We start from the raw sequence: 15,332 nt of genomic DNA, 5'->3' as shown, positions 1-15,332 counted from the left end.
CCTATACTCATAAACTGCTCCATCTGTTACAGCTGTCCTAACCTTCAAAATGACCAGTTGTCCAAGCATGACTCCATCCCTGTAATCTCTGAAAAAAAAATGATCAGAAAAAAAGTAATGTTCAATGCTGACTGTTAAACTGTTGGCAATATCTACTAGGCCAGCGTAGGCTTCACTAAATAAACAGTAATGTCCAAAAAGGTGGGTATTATAAGTGAAATAATGAACCACCTAGGAAGATACTGCAGTTTAAAAAATACTTAACATAAGCACAAATGTAAAACAAAGAAAGCTATACAGTAAAATCAATTGCAAGCAGTGAAAACCTGAAGCCATTTGCTATAACCATCACAAGTCCATTCCACTACTAGCGTACCTTGTGCTATACTGCCTTGTCTCCACCCCACATCCCAGCTGGCATCCTCAAACATTTGACTCACTCTGGTATTGTTTTCAAGGCAACATTACTTACAATCCTCCAGTTACTGAAGGGAAGTCCAATGGACTACTACACAATTAAAAATCCAAACAATGAAATATCTGGGACCACAGTACAAAACTTGATTTTAACAATAAAACACACTTTAATGCAATACTTTGTGCTTTCTAAAGTTGGGCAATTTATTGTTTAATAAAAAAGAAGAAAGGCCCTGGGACTAGACATATTCCATTCAAGCTACTTCATATGAAAGACTGTCCTTCATTAGCTTACATGTTGAAAACGTCATCACAGTATTGTGGTGTAAAGGGTCACTAAAGTTAAAAAGCCAACCAAGTCAGAAAACATTTGGGAAAATTATGACAGCTACTTGGAGTCAACTACCCCAACAAGTTAAGAGTGGATAAACATGAACATATTTAAAGCCAACATTCTGGAGCATTTAGCCTCTGTTTATTAATGTCAGTGTTTTATGGATAATATCTGATTAGCCTACCTTTACTGCTGCATTTTTAGTCATTTATATAAGTTAGCATTAACCTCTGTACGAAACCCTCTAGTTAATTTTAACTATATCACTGCATAATGTATGTATACATTTGTAACAATTGGTATTATCTACCTGCATTTATTTGTCAATTTCCTCTGTACCGATAAGTGTATCCTGATTGTATCGGTTAGTCCTATTCTAAACTGGTTATCTGTTTTTGTGAATATTATTAATGTGTTTTTATTCTTTCTTTGTCTACTAAAGATATGTCTCACTTGAGCCTTTGTCTCAGCTCACAGCTGAAAAGGGTCCTTGGAGCACACCAACTATCAGGTTAGCCAACAAACAAATCAACCAATAAACAAACAGAAGGCAAACAAAATAAATGTTATAAAAATAGCTCTGCTACCTCCCAAGCCACCTAATGTAATTAATGCACAAATATATCAGAGGTGACAATCCCCCAAGTCACAGTCATAAGAAGAAAAAAAGCTGGCAGACACTATTCTTTTACTGGCCTGTTCATAGGATCATATGATATACAAAACAGCTGAGTCTTATGATCATTGAAGCCTTTGACCAGTCCCCAGTCTGTCTTAGACTGTACCGTCTCTCTCCGGAGAAGGGACATGACAGTCAAGCTGGGGTGAATTTGTGAATACCCATCCAATCGCCCAGGACTCATTTGAAGGAAGACAGGATATCACGCACCTTAATTTCCAGGGGAAGTCTATTTCAGTGGTAAGGAAAGTGCCTATCTGTTCACCATATTTTATTCATCTTGTGGTGAAGATTCAGATCCGTGGTTATGGCATTTGTGGGATTATTTGATTTGTGGAGATCCAGGTCCACAGGGTCCCTACTGGCTTGGAAAGGAAGGCATAGACCTGCCTTTAGCAATATATAAGCTACTGACAGCAGACAGTGATTCTAGCCTTTTCTGTTAACTTAAAGTTTTTAAGCCAGTGATCTTCTTAGTTAGGAACCTCTGAGGTCTTTGTAGTTGTTTGATATTCTATTGAGGTAATCCAAAGGGGGCATGCCATTCAGTAATCAACATTGTCAATGCCCAATATAAGGGACCAGATCTGGATAATATTCCTTTGGCAATTAGCTGCACTAAGTAAAAGCACTTTCTGACTATTATTGTTATGTGATAATCGTTACAGAGAGAATTATCATTCCAAGTTCCATGGTTCCTAACAACGTTATCACTTTGATGTGAGGTGTTGTCCAAACTACATGTTGGAGGTAGGGTTTTTCTACTAAATATGACAATATTACACTTTTTTGCATTTACTTTGAGTCCATTTTTAGTACACCAGGTATTTATGAGGGTAAGTTCTTGCTGAAGCATCTGGGTATCAGCTGGGAGGGCTTAACAATGACTCTCAGCTTACAGACATCTGCAGACCTGGTTAGACAGAGGTCTTGGTGTATGGTATGGAGATCAGAAAACTAAATGCCAAACAAATGAGGTCTCCATGGAACACCACTGATCACTTTCATGCTCTCTGATGAGGTACCTGCAGCCCATGTCATGTGGTTTCTGTCTCTTAGTGAACTGGCTATCAATCTTAACAAACAAGGGTCTAATTGTAATAGATTGTTTACTTATGCTGGCATGAGGGGGTGCCAAATGCCTTGGCCAGGTCAAGCTAACCAGATTCATTGGACAGTATCAGACAGGATCTACCCCTTAGCATAGCCACACTGCTGTTACCCATAGTGGCTCAGCCATAAGAAGCACATGCTGCTATTTATTAAATGCAGGGACTGGATGATTCAGCATGCAGAGGCACAGTACGCATATGCTGCTATTTTACAAATGCAGGGATTGGATGATTCAGCATGCAGAGGCAGGGTACCCATAGTGGCTCAGCTGTAGGAAGCACATGCTGCTATTTTACAAATGCAGGGAGTGGATAATTCAGCATGCAGAGGTACGTTACCCGTTGTGGCTCAGCCGTAGGAAGCACATGCTGCTATTTAACAAATGCAGGGACTGGATAATTCAGCGTGCAGAGGTATGTTACCCATAGTGGCTCAGTCGTAGGAAGCACATGCTGCTATTTTACAAATGCAGGGACTGGATGATTCAGCATGCAGAGGTACGTTACCCATAGTGGCTCAGTCATAGGAAGCACATGCAGCTATTTTACAAATGTATGGACTGGATGATTCAGCATGCAGATGTATGTAACGTTACCCATAGTGGCTCAGCTGTAGGAAGCACATGCTGCTATTTTACAAATGCAGGGACTGGAAGATTCAGCATGCAGAATGTTACCCATAGTGGCTCAGCAGCAGGAAGCACATGCTGCTATTTTACAAATGCAGGGACTGGATGATTCAGCAGTTTGTTTTTCATATATTATGTTTTTATATTGTCATAAATTTCATGTGTTTTTCTAAATATTTTGACAACCAGGTAGCACAGACAGAACTGCTTGGCCTCATATTAAAGCTTTCAGCTGAATGAACAAAATGTTGCTGACAGTATGTTTTTAACTTGAATGGTTACTGAGATATTATAAGTTATTTACAAAATATTACAAACATAACGGTTACTGTGTATAGTTTGGCTTATAAAATCCAGTTTAAAACCTAGAACCTAGGAATACTACCGTTATAAAAATTGCTTGTGCTGAAGAGTTTGCCGTTTTACCCTTCTTTAGTAACACCTATGGTTCCAGAGATATGAAGATTTGTTTGAAATGTGAGGACATAATTTGATTGTATTAAAAAGCTTAGGCTCCATCTATTGGAAGTTACAGTGCAAACTTCCAGAGCTTCATTGGACAGAATGAGTTAAAAGAAAATAGAGAACCAGACCGTTTAACGTGTAGGGGGCATTTATTCTACCAGTCAGGGAGGCACTGGGTTGTAAACCTGTCCCTCCACCATGTTTTATTTATCTGTTGGTGGAGATTTAGATCTGTCCTTCTAGTATCGGACTTGTGGAAATAGAAGAGGTGCAGTAGAACCAAGTCTCTAATGGCATGGTGAGAAGGATATCTCCACTCAGAAGTCTGTAAGACACTGAATAAAGGGATAGAGCTTCCAGCCTCTCTTCATAAGTCATGGACTTTAGACCTCTGATATTTTTACTTAGGAAGCCTTGGAGTCTGTCTAATTGTTTGCTATGTTTACTGAGATACATGTAAAGTCAGTATTCAACTCAATAATTGGTCTAAAACAAAAATAGCAGCAAACGAGCGGCAGAGGCAACCACATAGAGCACAAATAGCCAGTCTTACAAAAAACAACAATCCTTTATTGGTGTGCAAAGGTAAGCGCTTTCACATACTGCTTCATCAGGCCAAGAGACACCTGATCCACATATCTAGGTCTTAAATAGGCATCATAGCCATGTGACTTAACTCACATAAAACACTATCAATTATGCAAGTGTGCAGACTTAAAGGACAACTATATATCTATAAATGTGTACTCACAATAAAAAACATGTGTCATCTCATTGAAGAATATATACATATACGCTTAATCAAAGCACAAATAACTAATAGATAAAAAGTATAACACTTCCCAGATTAAAAATACAAACTAAAAAACATATAATATAAAAAACAACTAAACATAAAAAGCCTCTGCTGGTGTTCACAATAATAGGAAAAACAGCCATAAACAATTAGGGACATTGTTATCATCCTACAACTAACTTTCTCGACTTTAGAACTGGTTTAAGGGAGGCCCTTTCATTAAGACCCCTACCCCTATCCGCCATCAGCCTCATAATCCAACACATCTCCTTCTTCTCTGTACCATTCCTTATATCCCCCCCCGATGATGGGTTTAACAAGGTTGATGACCAAGAAACAGAAGATATGTTCTTGACCCATGACCATAACATGTTTTGCCAAAGCATTATTAACATGGCCTATCCTAATGGCATACAAATGTTCCCTAATTCTGTTGTGGAAGACCCTGTTGGTCTTACCAACATAGAACGAGGAACACATTTGACAAACAGCCAGGTAGACAACATTTTGGGAACCACAGTCCGCAGCTATCTTAAATACATATTCTTGTCCTAAATCCGGATGGACGAACCGGTCACTAATGTTAATAAAGCCACAAAAGTTACAGTGTCCACAGGGTCTAGTTCTAGGGCACTCATTCATTTTGTACTCATTCGCCGGATGGCAAAGAATTCTTTTCAGGTTGGGTTTATTCCTGAATCTAAACATTGGCCTATCTCCAACTATGTTTCTAATGTCATTATCAGTTGTGAGAATCCTCCAATGTTTACTAAGGATGTCAAAGATAACTCCATTGTCAGTGGTATAAAGCATGGGGATTCTAACACCTAAGGGTGTACTTCTTGCATCACTAGTAGGTACCACATGGTTAGAAAAGTAAGGTGCAGCCCTCCCTTCCCTAATCAAGTCCAGGTCTGAAAGACACTTCTCTATCTCTCCTTGATTGTAGCCCCGCTCAATCAATCTATCCTTAAAGGCGAACAATTCATGTTGGTATCCTGAATCTGTTGCATTGAGGCGAGAGATTCTCATCCCTTGCCCCCTAATAATATTTCTAAAAATGTTGGGCGGATGCATACTGCGTCTGTGCAACAAAGTATTTCTATGACACGGTTTTCTATACACTCCAGTGTTAACACAGCAATCCATCACCTTCCCTACATAAACATCTAAAAACTCTATTCTAGTAGGGGAGGAATTCACAGTGAACCTAAGGTAATCTGTCATATGGTTCATTTCATATACAAATGATTCTAATACCTCTGGCTTGCTGTTCCAAACCAGGAAAACATCGTCAACAAAATGACGATAGAATAGAACATGCTTCCTATAACTATCATTCGTGAATAATACTTCTTCTTCCCACCATGCTAAGACCATGTTGGCGTAGCACTGAGCCTTACTCCTTGTATGTTGAGAAGTTACCTCGAATACTTAGAATAGAGATAGATTGACTGAGCGGGGCTACAATCAAGGAGAGTTAGAGAAGGGTCTTTCAGACTTGGACTTGATTAGGGAAGGGAGGGCTGCACCTTACTTCCCTAACCATGTGGTACCTATGAGTGACGTAAGTAGTACACCCTTAGGTGTCAAAATCCCCATGCTTTATACCACTGACAATGGAGTTATTTGTAACATCCTTAGTAAACATTGGAGGATTCTCACAACTGACAATGACATTAGAAGTATAGTTGGAGATAAGCCAATGTTTAGATTCAGGAATAAACCTAACCTGAAAAGAATTCTTTGTCATCCTGCAAATGAGTACAAAATGAATGAGTGCCCTGGAACTAGCCCCTGTGGACACTGTAACTTTTGTGGCTTTATTAACATTAGTGACCGGTTCATCCATCCGGATTTAGGACAGGAATATGTATTTAAGATAGCTGCGGACTGTGGATCCCAAAATGTTGTCTACCTGGCTGTTTGTCAAATGTGTTCCTTGTTCTATGTTGGTAAGACCAACAGGGTCTTCCACAACAGAATTAGGGAACATTTGTATGCCATTAGGATAGGCCATGTTAATAATGCTTTGGCAAAACATGTTATGGTCATGGGTCAAGAACATATCTTCTGTTTCTTGGTCATCGACCTTGTTAAACCCATCATCGGGGGGGGATATAAGGAATGGTACAGAGAAGAAGGAGATGTGTTGGATTATGAGGCTGATGGCGGATAGGGGTAGGGGTCTTAATGAAAGGGCCTCCCTTAAACCAGTTCTAAAGTCGAGAAAGTTAGTTGTAGGATGATAACAATGTCCCTAATTGTTTATGGTTGTTTTTCCTATTATTGTGAACACCAGCAGAGGCTTTTTATGTTTAGTTGTTTTTTATATTATATGTTTTTTAGTTTGTATTTTTAATCTGGGAAGTGTTATACTTTTTATCTATTAGTTATTTGTGCTTTGATTAAGCGTATATGTATATATTCTTCAATGAGATGACACATTTTTTATTGTGAGTACACATTTATAGATATATAGTTTTCCTTTAAGTCTGCACACTTGTATAACTGATAGTGTTTTGTGTGAGTCAAGTCACATGACTATGATGACTATTTAAGACTTGGGTATGTGGATCCGGTATCACTTGGTTTGATGAAGCAGTATGTGAAAGTGCTTACCTGTGCACACCAATAAAGGATTGTTGTTTTTTGTAAGACTGGCTATTTGTGCTTTACGTGGTTGCCTCTGCCGCTCGTTTGCTGCTATTTTTGTTTTATACGTTTTAGTCGTCTGCGGAGAGGCATTTACTCTCATGGGTGCCTTCAGTTTTATTTTTATCCATTCAATAATTGGTCTGATTAGTGTTGAGTATAAGGGAGTCATTATTTCTTTGGATCTTGACAATATAAACATTTTGGTTAATCCTCTAAAATAATTATTGTACTTTTAAATGACCAGAGTGGACTCAGATGACCAATCTTCTGATGCAGTCAGACACCTATCCAGTAGTCCAGTAGTACAACTGTCAGAGCCTCAGGAGCCCACAATCGTGTATCTGGCAGCTACTTCCTCCTTGTCATTTACTGTGCAGTTATTCATGGCAAAGGCTGTTGTACAAACAGAGCACAGGAATGACCCAGAGCTGCCCAAGTCTATGAATTAGTTACAAATGGTGGCTCTAGTTGCAGTAACCTTACTGCACACTAACTTTTCTACTACTAGAAGGGCAGCTGTCTGCGTCTAAAGAAATTTTACTATGTGGACACAGAACACTAATTCCTCCCAAGTTATGCCCTGGAGTGCTGGAAATGGTATATTAAGAATGACAAGCCAGACTATATAGTTGTTTGCCTTTGCTGTTAAGTGTAGGATAGACTTTGGCTGTCAGCAAATGAATGAATGAATGAACGAATAAATGAAGTTCCTTGCCCAGAACTTCATGATGTGATCAGACACTGATACAGAAGTTAAATACTTAGCCAAAAAGTTTGGATGGTGCAGTGGTGCAGCGGTAGCATTGTTGTCTCACAGCAAATGGTTCTCCGGTTCGATTCTTGGCTGGAGTGCCTTCTGTGTGGAGTCTGCATGTCCTCCCTGCATTTGTGTGGGTTTCCTCTGGGTGCTCTGCTTTCCTCCCATGTTACAAAGACATGCACTTGGAGTGTTTCTCCTGGGGCCTCTGCTGAAAATTAGCTTTATTCCAAGTAGGACTTTCCTGGTTAACAAATGTCAAATAAATAAAATGAAGATAATGTCAAACAATATAAAAGACAATACTCCCAGAAGCTGTGTCCCTGCTTGGGAAGAGCCAGGTGCCCCTAAACCACACATTTGCACTGATTCAGGGACTCAGTGTTCCTAAAGTCAGCAGATGTGCACTGAAAGTACTTGGAAGCAATCTTAGTGACTCTGGCAGTTAGTGTAGAGGATTAAAACTTTGACTTGTTAATAAACTCCTTCTTGTGGCAAGGGCGCAGGGTTTGAATCTTTCCATCATCATTTAAGGGGATGGGGGTTTGCATAATGGTTATGGTTACAGTGTTTACCTCATAGACATAAAGTACAGTGTTTGATTCTTACCTTTGGGTGGGAAACTTGTCAAGGTTTAAAACCACCTGCAAGGGCAGGTAGCCTACTACTAATCCATGAATCAGTGATGGCAAAAAAGATTAATACCTGTGGTGAAAACAATGGCTGCAATAAAATATTTTCACAACAGTAAGTGTCCACTGCTCAGATTAGAGAAATTAAATTTTTTGTGTGTAATAAGATGATTCTAAATATTTCTGCCTCATGTGGCTTAGTTGTCTGGTCCCATTCCTGTCTGGAATAACCTCTATATAGAGTCTATGGCTGCATGGGGTTTCAATGAGGCCTCTGGTTTCCTCACAGAGTGTGTTTGTGTGACTGGTTCTGTGCCTTACCCGTTGAAAGCCCAGATTGACTTCGGTTACCAGTAAATTAATGAATAAATGTCTTTAACTAATCATCCAGCCACAGAAAAAAAAATGGATGGAAATTTTGTAGAACAGTCTAAAAAACTGTTAAAGAAACAAGACTTTACAATGCACTCCTGTAATACAAAACAGATTTTTGGCCTTATGTACACTACTGTACACCTGTTCGTCTCATTCCCTAATGAAAGAATCTGTTGACATTTGCCATCAGTAGGTGGGGCCTCCAAATTCAAGGAAGAAGTTGTTAACTGAGTTACTCAGTGCATGCTTTGTCAGCTATGGCTGAGAACTAACAAAGGGGATATCATATTGTATCAGGGGAAGGTATTTTATCATGATAGCAGAAACTCAGACTGGGAGAACAACTCTCCTCAGAAGGTCTAAGCATGTGATGACGTGATGGCGGCATGCTCTGGCAGGTACGGCAGTGGATTAAGGCTCTGAGCTGTTAACAAGTTGCTTCCTATAGTCAAAATCATAGGGTTTGATTCCTTCTACCTCCATTTGCCTGCTGTTTAATTCTAAGCACATCATTTAACCAGACAGCACTCCCAAGTCACCCCTAAAAGGGGCATTTCTGTCCAGTGTGTTCTTACCCGATTAACAAGTGTTTAAATTAAATATGCAGTCATTTCATGGTCTTATGCATGTGACCATTGTTTTTGCTTCACCCTCCTGTAGCCATTAGACTAGCTGGCTATGGCAAATGTGCCTTCTTGTCTCCACTGGAGTGTGCCCCAGCTGTGGCTGGAGCCCACCCACTGAGAAAGAAAAGCTGACATTGGCTACTGAATATAAACATCTTCCCTGATGACTCCTGCAGTGGCCAAGTTCTTTACTTGAACCTGAGTCTCCTGGGTCACAGTCAGGTCCACAACTTCCTTTGCCATGGAGTCAGTCAAATAGAAATGTATTTTTATCTGAAAAAAAAAAGAAATAACACCATATGATAGGATTCTGCTGTACAAGATAAATATGTTTTGTTTGCATAATGTAATATGATATACACAAATACTCAGCCACCAATATTACAACAATGATGTTAGTGAACCAAAACCTGCATTCCAGAAGGGACTTGATGAAACCAGATATGAGGAAACTGTTCCAGAAAACATAATGTCAGTAAACGGATGAGAGGTAACTGAAAAGTTTTATCAAGTTAGAACGTGCGATCAGAGACAATAAAACTGGCAAGGCATAAGTGAACTAAATTGTTCGAAACATTGGGCTCCAAGGATACCTTGCTTATGTAAAACAGGTTACCTGGAAAAGACACATAAATCAGTTAAGAAACATTTAGCAGTCAGGACTTTTATAATCTACTGCTAATTATGAATCAACTTAGTGTGAAGTAACTTCCTGGTTGGCAAGAAAATGCCATGGAAGTGATGACCACAGTAATATATGAGTGGTGGCAACTCCAAAATCCTAAAGTACGATAGGAACATAAGGAGGATGAATGACCACGGGATTTTCAGATTCTGATAACCAAACAGTAGCATACCTCAAGCAGATCCTTAACCACAGCCTGTCTCAGCTGGTGAGGGCCAGGCAGCATTGCATTCCAAGAGGGATGACAGGGTGAATCATTAACCACAGCTTGTCCTACCTTGTAATGACCAAGCAGGACTGCATTCCAAGAGAGATGACAGAACAGACATTGGGATGGATAACCACTGTGTACCAGAAATGATAATGTCACAGCATCACAGTGGAAATTTGAAAACACTGTGTGACAAAATACCGATGTTACAACATCTCAGTGGAAACAGTGCACCACTTTGTGAGAGAAATATTAATGAAGCAGAAATTCACTGGAAGACTTTCCTGAATTACCTAACCAGATCACATTTTCAATCCCAATGGGGTCAAACAGGTGTTATTCTGAATACCTGAGGGTTTACCCCAGATGTTAACCTGTGGTTGTGGGCTATTTTTGATGAAGAAATAGTACCAATGCACTAACAAAACTAAATAAGAACAAATGTTGTTACTAGTAAATACATCCTTATAAGTAATATTGACTTCCCTTATTTAATATTATTATAGAGAATGTAACATTCTTCTTACTAAGAATATAATCATTTCACAAAAACAACAAAAACAAAAACGGGACCAATAGAAGCCGGCTACGTACAAAACTGCTGATAAAAAAACTGTTTATTGTGGGCGCTTTCGGCTAGGTAAATACCTGGCCTTCTTCAGACAAAACAGTTAAATAAACCACAAAAACTCCTTATATACACTTAATTACACTTAATTAAGCACATGATTAATCACAGCAGTTTTTGTTGACTCAGAATCAAAAATTTAAAGCACCATTAACACTCCAAATCAACAAACTAAAATAGAAACACCAGCTTAAATATAGCCAAGTTGTTCAATAAAAATGTTTAAAGCACTATTAAAAATTAATTAATACTAAACATGCTAGCCATTGGGTTAATATATAAAAGATTTCTTTTATTATTAATCAAAACTAGAATATGAATAAAAGTTTCTAACAAGTTGTTATTGATATTATTATAATTAATGTGAATATTATTAGGCCTCCCTACAAGGCTTACTAAAATTACCATATTGACATTATAATTCATGTTGCGATAGCAAAACCAAATTATAATTATTCAAGATGAAGTACCTACACGTCAGTTTATTTCTTTAAAGTCATAGAAAATCTTGACGTGACAATTTTATATGTATTAATAATAACGGATCAAAACAATAGTATACATACTTAATAACAAACATAATGTTATAGATTAAACTTATGCTATACAGCAAAAATAGTCGACTTAATATGTTCAGAATTAACTTATATAACATCATGTTGCTATGCCTGAATAAGTATGCCTGATGAAAGCCTATGTGTATATAATTGTGTTATATTAATACTGATCTCACATAGGTATTACATGGTACTAATGCTAAACTACCAAAGGGCAAAGGGACCAAAGACGTTGTAATAATGTCTTGTCCTCGATATGAACTATCATCTCTTAAGTGATAAAAGTTTTAACATACATTTGATAGACATATTCTCGTTCAAACCTGGGAAAAAATGTTCACTAGTTCTAATTTGCCACCGTAACTCATCAATTTCCAACTGCACTTGCCATGGTCCACCCCTGATGTCTATTGGCCTGCATTGTAACCCTGCAAATTTGAAACTATGACTAGGGTAATCAATTGCATGCTTAGCAAGTGCATTGTTCATATCTTTTTTAGCAACGGCATACATATGCTCATAAATCCGTTGCTTTAACTTTCTTTCAGTCTTCCCAATGTAGAATGCGTTACATTCGCAACACAATGCAACATATACTACTGATGAGGTTTCACAGTTGAATCTCGAAGTTATCTTGTATATTTTACCATTAATATGTAATTGATTCGTCACCATTATATGCTTACATTGTGAGCAACTACCGCATTTAAACATACCTCTTACTTTTTTGCTATTATAACTTACATTATTTTTCATTTCCAAAATGGATTTTAAGTTTTTCCCTCTTCTATAAGTTATTTTTGGATTTAGTCCAAACACTTTAAGTAGTATCTCATTACTTCTGATAATAGACCAATTTTTGTTCAAAGCCTCTCTGATAGGGGCATAATCCATAGAGTATGTACAAAGAAAGTTTATATAATGAACCTTACATTGGTCAACTGAATTCGACTGTACAGAATCCATACCTTCAACTTGACAACTATCATCTTCTATGACCAACCCAATATGTGCTGTTTTATGCCCGGACAGTAGCGGGACAAAAAACCCATTAAGTCTTTGTTGAATTACCTCCTTTTTAACACTCATCAATAAGTGTACAGGATATCCTCTATTGAGGAACATGGTTTCTAATAGATCACATTCAGAATCAAAATCAGAATAGTCTGAAATCATACGGGCAGCCCTTACCATTTGCCCTTTAACTACTGCCTTTTTCTGATGGTATGGGTGATCACTTGAAAAATGAAGAAAAGTATTAGAATATGTAGATTTTCTAAAAATATTACTTTTAAATTTGGAATTAGCACTGTCTTTAATAAGCAAGATATCTAGAAAGCTAATGGACTCCTCCCCTATAGTGTATGTAAAATCTAAAAAAGCGGTGGTTTTAGAGATGCTTCTAATAAAGTCAGGTATCATAAAAACATCCCCTTTCCAAATGCAAAACATGTCATCCTGGTACCTGGTGTACCAGGAGACATTGTTCTTAAACAAAGGTTCGTTATAGAGAAAGTTATGTTCCCAATATGCCATTACAGCATTGGCAAAACTTCCACCATGTGGGGAGCCCATAGCTACTCCTGATTTTTGTAAATAGAACTTTTCTTCAAATATAATGTAATTACTGGTCAAAATAATTTCTAACAATGTCTCAATCAGATTGATGGTATTACTGTCAACATTTTTCGTGAATAAAAATTCTCTGGTCCACTCGATTCCAATAGTAAGTGGGATGACTGTATATAAGTCTTTTACATCTATTGTAAGAAAACAGATGTTAGACTGAAATTCAAGTTTATTAATATTATGTAAAAAACTCCACGAGTCCTTACATATTTGTGTTTCACTTTCAAGGTGTGGTTTGAGGAGGCTATCTATATATTTTGCACACCCATAGGTGATTGAGCCACGCCCATCGACAATTGGTCTAAATGGTGGGTCTATTAAAGGTTTATGTATTTTAGGGGTGCCAAATAATGCTGGACTGACAGGTGCTAACATTAACAGATAGTGGTACAAGTCTATGTCAATAGCTCTTTTGAGAAATAAGTCATCTAACATGTTTCGAATTTTTTTATAAGCTACATTGACTTCATTTGAAGAAACTCTAATGTATGTCTCACTATCTAAATGTTTTCACATTTTTATCACATAAACATCATGATCCACGAAAACCAGACCTCCGCCTTTGTCTGGCTTCATGACTCTGATGTTGCACTCTTTTAATAGATTGATAAAATCCTGCTCTAATATGCTAAAGTTATGCTTAATAGCTCGATTTTGATAACCTTCTCTTATTGCTCTAAAATCAAATTCACACATTCTTTCAAAAGTGAGCAACTCAGGATGAATTGGAGGATTAAATAAGCTAGAAACCCTAATGGAGCTGGTCATATTAAAATTATTGCCCATAATCAAATTTAAATTAAGTTTACGGACAAATAATTTAAGATCTATTAAAGTGTCAACAATGTCCATTCTTCTGGTAGGGACAAAAGTCAACCCTTTCGATAAAAAGGCTACCATCTCCTGATGGACATCCAAGATCGTATAGTTGAATATTTTAAAGTCACCCTTCGAACTAGTATGAATTCTTGGGGCTAAGATGTCATTGCGATCATGTACTATCGCCTCCGCTGTCTTTTTCTGTTGTTGCTCCTCCCTTGGGGGCGGTTGTTGTTGTATTGACGGCTGCTGGTACGGGTGTTGTTGTTGGACTAAAAATCCTGTCGATTAGAATCATCAGTCCTATTGTCCCTATTACCAAAATTGCCAAAATTACCAGAATTACTAGAGTTGGAATTATTAGGAGTATTACTACTCCTGGCATTGTTGTGTTGTCGACCAGCATTAAGCCGCTCACTCCTCCTAAGAGGCTGATTAACTTGTTCATCAGTTACAGAATTTCGCTGTAATACAGTCTCTTCGTCTTCATTTTCATCATTCAAATTTATGTTAGTGTTCACCACAGGCATTTGATTATTTGGGACATTAAAAGGGAGCTTAGGGTATGCTTGTTTTTTAGCATAATCGTTTACATCCCTTGCAATCTTTTTCTTTTTAGTGACCAGCAGTTTATTTAAAGTTGTTTCAATACTTGTAAATATTCTACAATACTCAAACTTGTGCCTAACAAAATCAACATGTTTCTTAATGTCATGCTCCAGCATTTCTAAATCTGTTTTTAGGCTGCCAATTTCAGTATTGCAGAAATTAATAAGAGCCTGCAAGAACTCCAAGCCTTGCCGATCAAAAAGTTCTAGTAATTCATGATGAAACACAAATCCACTAACAAGCCCCGCTGGATAACGCCACTGCTTAAGCCCCTTTGGAATAATCCTTTTATTTATACATTCTTGTAAGTAGGAAACTTCGAGCTGAAGTTTCCTACATTTGAACAGTTTAGAATCAAACTCATTAATCTTACTGAGCACGCTGTTAACTACATGTTCATCAGTTTCTTCACTAACAATGGCATCGTCATGCCCAGAGTTAAAAAAGTTATTATTGTTCATGAAAATATTCATGGAAGGAATACTATTGTCATAGTTTGTTGGTACTTCTTGATTTGATAATGAAACATTATTACCGTGTACATTCGGCTGGTTGCCATTAACTATACCACTAGCAGCCGATTGAAGACTTCGCCCATTCATTGCATTCACGATTAATCCCATAGGATTCCTTGCTACGTTGATATTGTTTGGACTGCTGTTCGTGTTACTGGCTTCTTCATTAGTTGGAACACCTAACTGATTCACAGTAACG

This window comes from Protopterus annectens, chromosome 15.part0 (genome assembly GCF_019279795.1).
Source record: "Protopterus annectens isolate FY-2018-M chromosome 15.part0, PAN1.0, whole genome shotgun sequence".
NCBI classification, from domain to species: Eukaryota; Metazoa; Chordata; order Ceratodontiformes; family Protopteridae; genus Protopterus; species Protopterus annectens.
Note: the sequence above shows the minus strand (reverse complement) of the source record.